The sequence below is a fragment of the Pinus tabuliformis genome, chromosome 9 (genome assembly GCF_031772625.1).
Source record: "Pinus tabuliformis cultivar Carrire ecotype Pingquan chromosome 9, CPIR1, whole genome shotgun sequence".
NCBI classification, from domain to species: domain Eukaryota; kingdom Viridiplantae; phylum Streptophyta; class Pinopsida; order Pinales; family Pinaceae; genus Pinus; species Pinus tabuliformis.
This window is the reverse complement of record NC_142307.1, coordinates 24,737,290-24,744,582: the sequence shown is the minus strand read 5'-3', so window position 1 is coordinate 24,744,582 and position 7,293 is coordinate 24,737,290. Positions and strand designations below refer to the sequence as shown.

Below are 7,293 nucleotides of genomic sequence, written 5' to 3'. Positions count from 1 at the left end.
GGCATTCTCAGGGGCATCTTTGTCTTTGGATACAACTCTGAATTTGGTGCAGCAGGTTGTGGCTTAGGCTCACTTGATGTGGCTTTGAAGCTTGTAGATGACCATCATTTCCCCCCTATCAGATACAAGGTGAGATGATGGAGAAAACTCGATTGCAAGACTATTCAATACTCTATAACAAGTTCTGACATGTGACTAGAATATCTTCTTGGTTGTTGATGCCCATTGGCAAGAAGCGATCCATCCAAGATGAATCTTTGTTCTTGTAGGAGGTTTGTTTTTGAAGCATCTATTTGAAGAATGACTGGTTTTATGACAGTGCTTACATGGATGAAGATCAAAACAATGATCTTTTAGATGGCCAACTTGGTCACAGTGTTGGCCTTTCAGAATTTGTTGTGGCTGCTATGGAAGAGAACCAAAATCTGAAACAGTTGAAGGTGAACTGTCATGAGGAGCAAGTGAAGATGAACCGTCCTGAAAAAATCCAGCACTTTGAAATTGAATGGGCTTTGAGTAGTCTGGAATGTGAAAGGACACATCCTTATCATATCCAAGACTAGTTTTTTGCTTGTTGTGGACAAGCTCTTCCCAAGGTTTGATGATGGGCTTGGGAAGTGCAGGCTGAATTTCTGCTTTTGCATGCAAATCTGTTGTTGTATTAGGTAGTGAATCTGAATTTGCAACATTATTGAGTTGCTGTTTATGGGAGTTTGTTTCATTGTTCTGAATAGAAACAGGTTCAGAATGACGACTCCATTGTTGTAATTCTGCTTGCTGTAGCTGAGATTCAAGCTGCAAAAATTCAATCTTGTCATGTACATCTTGTAAACAACTGTGAATATCGGTGAGAAAATCCTTGCTGATTTTGATTGTATTATCCATAGTAGAAAGTATTAGAGTGTCCAGTAACTCTAATATTGCACCAATTGGAGCCATTTTTAACCTCAAAAAAATAGTAAAACTATGAGGATCTCAACGCACTTCAAAATCTAATACAAGGCTAAGACAAAGAAGCTCTCAATAGTCTCCAATCTCTAAATTAGTTCAAATATTGAAAACCCCACATGGTATAACTCTTCTGCTAAACTAAACATGATGTCCATAAATAAGAGCTTCACCACACAAGATAATGGCTACACCAGTCCTTTCCCAGTCTAGCCCAATTTTTCACATAAAAGGTGGCTTACAAACCTGTACATAATCTCATAAACTGCAAAGTTGAAAGCACATAAGAAGCGCCTTACATTTGCCAATTTTGTGGAACTTACAAGAAGTAGTTTTTTTGATGATGTATGAATAATCGATTGTCTTTTACTTTTTGGTAAGAGCCTCTGAGTAATCCATCATGCTCAGTGTGATATTTCTTTATTCAAATTTCATGGTCTTGACAAAACATGCACTCACTTTAACTCGAAGCATCAAAGCACTTTATATATGTGCCAACTATAAAAAGGGCTTCAATGAATTTAAATGCATACCATTTCGGTCTTCAAGAAAGGAGATACCATTGAACGCACAACACACCATTCACGACATTCAACGCAGAGGGTTCAAACGCATCACCTCAATGCTCCATGACTCAATCAAGAAAATACTCATTTCATAACCTTATTCCCGTGCTCGCCTGCTCATTTGCAACCTTAATCTTCCACACTCTAAAATTCAACATGTTAGGCCACGACCTTCAAAAGAAACATTGATACTCGACCAATGAACTTCTAAAACATGGATTTATGCAGAGCTCCGAGCACACGGTCTCACGGTCATTATATCAGTTGTTCCTGTTATTATTTTACATTGTAAATTTCTTCTTTTTCTCCGTGGGGAGTGATAGAGTAGAGATTAAAGATGTTTGGCATGCAAAGTCAATCGGATGGAGGCTCTCTATTCTTTGGAGGTGGCTTTATGCCCTCTCAGACCACCTAAGTTAACGAAGGTGGTTTTTCGTCTGTCAGGAAAAGCGGTACCGGCACCGGGCTTCTTCCATTGACAGTAAAACAGATAAGCCAGGCAACCCAGAAGCTCTCGGATGAGAATTCAAATTTTACAATAGATGGCGTGGATGTTAATAATGTCACCCTTGTTGGGATGGTTTTCAACAAGGAATAGAGGGTTACTGATGTTTCGTTTTATCTTGATGACAATACAGGGAGATTAGAAGTGAAACAATGGGTTAATGACGCAATGGAATCTACAAAGATGGCTGAAGTGCACAATGGTGCATATGTTTGTGTCCATGGGCATTTAAGGAGGTTTCAGAATAAGAAAATTGTCAATGCTTTCTCTGTAAGGCCTGTAACTGATTTTAATGAAGTCACATTTCACTCCTTGGAATGCATTTTTGTGCATCTCTATAATATGAAAGTTCAGGTTGGTGCCACTCAACCCAACTCAGCAAGTCCAGCTGCTAAGGTTGGATCAATGGGACCACCAACTGGATTGAGTAATGAGCCAACACAAAAAACACAAAAACAATTCAATGCTCCAATCCTCATAACATGAACCATGTAGCATGTAGCAAGACCAATTTTCAACAGGTTTCAACTCACAACAAGAACGACTCGACCCACGGTCTTCACGCAACAAAAACGCGATCAAGCGTTTAACAGTTCTAGCTTTCAACCTCTCTACACATCGCACAAGACTTTAATCTTCAATCAAAGGCCGAGAAGCATCACAACATTCAATCAAATGAAGCACTCGCCATTTAATTCAACATATAGGAATGAGATAGAGCACACAAGTATTTGAGATTCCAAAAGAATCTGAAACTGAACTTGAGGAGACAGAGGTATATAAGGTTCAACGTAATACCATACACCGTAATATCATTTAGTGTAATGGCATTCACCATTCAACAGCTCATAGTTATTAAAAATAATCATACCATTTGCGTAGGAGAGGATGCTCTCACACATAGGCTCTGGACAGCAATAGGAATAGCATCAGAGCAGCGTATCAATCGAGGAGAACTAGAGAGCCAGGAATCCGAGACTAGTATCGAACTCGTCACTAGAATTCATTTTTTTTGGGTTCAGGAACTGTAGCTCCTACGAATGGTATCACAAGTGAGCACTCATAATTGGTTTATTCGCATTGATCACCGCCTTCTTGCTGAATATTTTAACATTTTTGTGGAGAGATAAATAATAATTGTAATACAGCCCCTCGTCATTCACTTATAGGTTACAGAGCGTATCAACGGAGCAACGATGAAATGAAGACCCCTAGCACAAAAGCTTCGGGTGGAAAGCCTAATGTCGTTGAGACCTCTAGTGCCATTCTTGCAACACATATGACGAAATCGTCATGCTTGATGCAAAGGTTGCAAAGTCTTTAGGTGAGGAACAATCCTTCTTTCTGCTGCAGCACTCTGATTTCTAAAACGCGTAGGAGGGGTGTTCTTGGCCAGCAGCTTTTGGCTCTCTCCCTTTATGGAATTTGTGGGACGAGATGAAGCTTTTCCTTCTTTGCCAGAATTCCTCAATACCTCCGCGTACTCGATCTCCCTGTCGCATAGCAAATTGATTTGGGTGCGATAGCAGGAGTGGGGACAGATGCAAAATGGAGGTGAACAACAGTGTGTGGAGAGGGCCGCGTAGGGTAAGATAGAATGCTCGGATTCAAAAGCGGCACGTCGGCGACTGATCAGAACAGACAATAACCAAGAAACGAGTCCAACGGATGCAAGACCCATGACGCACAGAATTCCATTTCAGCTGATTTAAGCTGGTGATGAAGAACATATAGGTTCAAAATGCTTCATGTCAGACCACACCAATGCAATATTCTAGGAAGAGAACACGACAGAGCATGAAAGTGGAGTGTGGGAGGCTATACCAGGAAAATTGGCAGAGGAACAGAGTCAAACTTCTGAAGAAATGGCAGAAGGGAGTTACAAAATGGAGTTGGAAGCCAAAAATGGCGCTTGAGAAATAACAGAGGTTGTAGCTAGAATTTAGCTGAGAAAATATTCATGAAATGCAGAAGTGATGGCAGAAATGACTTGCAAATAAAGGCCATAAAACAAATGGCTCAAAGTAATTATGGAGGGCAGGAATATGCTTGCTATGATACCATGTTAAACACACACATGGCAGAAAGAGTATGAAAGATAAAACATGAGAGTACATTTATTATTAACAAAACATATACATTTATTGTACATGGTGTGACCGTTGGGTTCCACATCCCAAGGTCTCTTGGACTTCCTTTTTCTATTCGGCTTCCACACTAACCCTTAGAGGATTAGGTGTCCAACATCATCTAATTAGAAAAAAAGAATTATTAGAAAAGGTGTTGATTACTCTTGGATTAGGGGAGATATTTTTCTCACTAGACTTGATTTGGTTATTCGCATGTATGTCCGGGAAGACGAGATTTATGAAATTTTGAGAGCCAGTCATGATGAACCGTGTGGAGGACATTTTGCAGACAAGTGAATAGCCTACAAGATCCTTTGCTTAGGTTATTATTGGCCAAGTCTTTTCAAAGATGCAAGGGAATATGTCTGAAAGTGTCACAACTGCCATAAAATGGGGTGGCCTGTACAATCAGATGAGATGCCTTTGCAGCCACAGGTTCTCATAGAACCTTTTGAGCGGTGGGCTCCTGATTTTGTAGGTCCCATCAACCCTATGTCCAAAGGTAAGAAGTATATTTTATTTTGTACTCATTATTTTACGAAGTGGGTGGAGGCAAGAACATTAACTAGAGAAACATAGAAAATAGTGGTAGATTTTCTTTTTTCTGATATTTTTGTAATATTTGGGGTACCCAAAGAAATAGTCACTGATCAAGGTACTCAGTTTGTATCAAAGATTATGCAGGGAATTGTGCAGAAATATTAGATTACTCACCGGAAGTCCACCCCTTATCATCCACAGGCCAATGGGAAGGTGGAATCAACAAATAAGGTGTTGGGGACAATCCTTACCAAGACGGTGCAATTACATAAGAAGGATTGGTCTAACTGTCTTCTTGAAGAATTGTGGGCCTAACCGATTACATGGAGAAATACCACTCGCTTTTCTCTATATGAATTGGTGTATGGAAAGAAATTTTTATTTCCCATTGAATTTCAGATCAAAACTTTTAAAAGGGAAACACATTTAGGAATAAACCTTGATGAAGCTCAGCAGCAAAGAATCCTGCAGCTCAATGAGTTGGATGAAATTAGGTAGGATGCTTTTTAGCATACTGACTTGATTCAACAACAACAGGCTCAATGGCACAACATATACATTAAAAAGAAGCAGTTCAAAGAGGGAGACTTGTATGAATCTAAATTTAAGAACTTTAAAGGAAAATTTAACACACATTGGTTGGGCCCCTATGAAATTGAGAAAGTATTTGATAATGGATATGTTCGAGTTAAAACCATTGATGATGGGAATGTTACCTTCTTGGTGAATGGGCATAGACTCAAGTTATATCAAAAACCCCAATCTAAGGAGGAATTTTTGGAAGAAATTGTGAAGAAAAGAGAGCTAGAGATGGTGAGAGAAGGGATCATTCCTTCCACTATCTCTTCTTGATTTCCTGCTAACACAATGAGCTCACTTTGTTCCTCCTCGTGCTCGGTAAAACATGAGAGGAATGTCTATTGGGTATAGGTTTATTCCTTTTTTTGGGCCCAATGGATTAATTACAAAAAAGGAACCCCCTGGAGTCTTCTTTTCCAAGTATTTTAGACTCTCTAAAAATGAAATCTGGCGAGCATGGACTGCCCTGGGCTCGTTAAAATTACAGGTCAGTAGGTTCTCTCAATAAAATTTTGTTTTCAATTAAATCTAGATTTCTCATGTTGGACTGATGTGGGATTTCTTAAGGCTCTCCTTCCAACAATCTTTGCTCATCGACATCAGGAAGCTATCTGGGTGCAAGATCAGGGCCACATGATGCCTTGAAGCTTGTATTCCCTAATGACAGGCTATCTCACCAACAACAATGGGGAATAACTATGGCTCCTTGACTGTTGGATCCTACAGGGGGGTTTGACATCAGCACATTAATTCACACCTGATAGGATGCATCAGGGCACCTTGATCCTCGCTCTCATTAAAGGTGATGGGCCTCACACTGGTTAATAACTAACCTCAATGGATGGTAATTCAATGAGTTCATTGCAAATTCGACATCAACACCTTTTATTCATGTGCAATGAACTATACACAAGCGAGGAAGAAGTATTAGTTGGTGGTTCAATTTCCTGTAGAAGCTCCACAAGTCATGGTTTGATTTCCTGCATAAGTTTCGAAAGTCGTGGTTCGATTTCCTACAGAAAGTTCAACAGTCCTAGTTCCATTTCCTACAGTGACCCCTGGTTTTCTGAAAAACAAAAACAAAAAGCGTAGATAGAGCATTAATTTAAAATTATTTAAAATTACTAACATATTTTTAAATACTAGTCGAGGTCATGAATTGTGAAAACATATATCTAATTTAATTATTAGGTGGATTATCATCTCAAGTACAAGCACACATCATTCAAAGTACTAGACCGTTGGAAGATATAAAGGTAAAGTACAGTCGGCGACATAACACTTGAGGTAAACGGTAATTAACGCTTTTATTTTTAAATATTTACATGATTTTTCGGCTATGGTCACCCTTACGGAAAAACACAACCGTAATCCGGTGCATTATGACTCTAGCTCCTCACCTGATCTCCATGATTCTGACATGACCATTATACGTACTCCCCATATCTTCCTGCAAGTCGGATCATGATGAAAATCATGATCACGACCTATCTCTCAAAAATCCCGTGCTTTGCGATCACTTTCTATAATAAGCCCTTCCTTGTCGCGTGAGTTTGTTACAAATCTTAAGACAATATTTCCAAAGAAGTGCATACGCCTTGTCTTCCAGTCTTTCACCATGTCGAAACTATGTGCCCCCATCCACTTTGAGCCGCAAGGGCCTGAGTTGCTAGAGGCCGACCCTCGCAGCAAGGCGAGATTGGAAAGAGTAGGGTGGCTACCATTTTTCCAGCGATTCAGTGGCCACAACTTAGAGGTGACAAAATCTTTCACCCTGAACCTGAACGGTGATAAGGCTCAAGTTGGGGATGTTCAATTTAGGTTGACTGAGGGTTTGGTAGTGCGAGCATGCGGGATTTCACAGTTGGGAGAACACTGGTTCAAGAACCAACATTTCAACAAGAGTTTATGTGCACCCTTCCTCCGCAGAGAGCATTCAGACCCCGACTGGACTAAGGGAATCTCACAGGAGTTCTTGAAGAGTAAGTACTAGAACTTGTTATTTTTCCTGCAAAAATACATCACG

The 7,293-nt window shown here is 39.9% G+C and overlaps 1 pseudogene; it reads left to right on the top strand.

Annotated features, from left to right (window-relative positions):
- The first annotated feature begins 1,851 nt into the window (after positions 1 to 1,851).
- Positions 1,852 to 2,505, top strand: LOC149146923 (replication protein A 32 kDa subunit B pseudogene; annotated as a pseudogene).
- Positions 2,506 to 7,293: the final 4,788 nt, after the last annotated feature.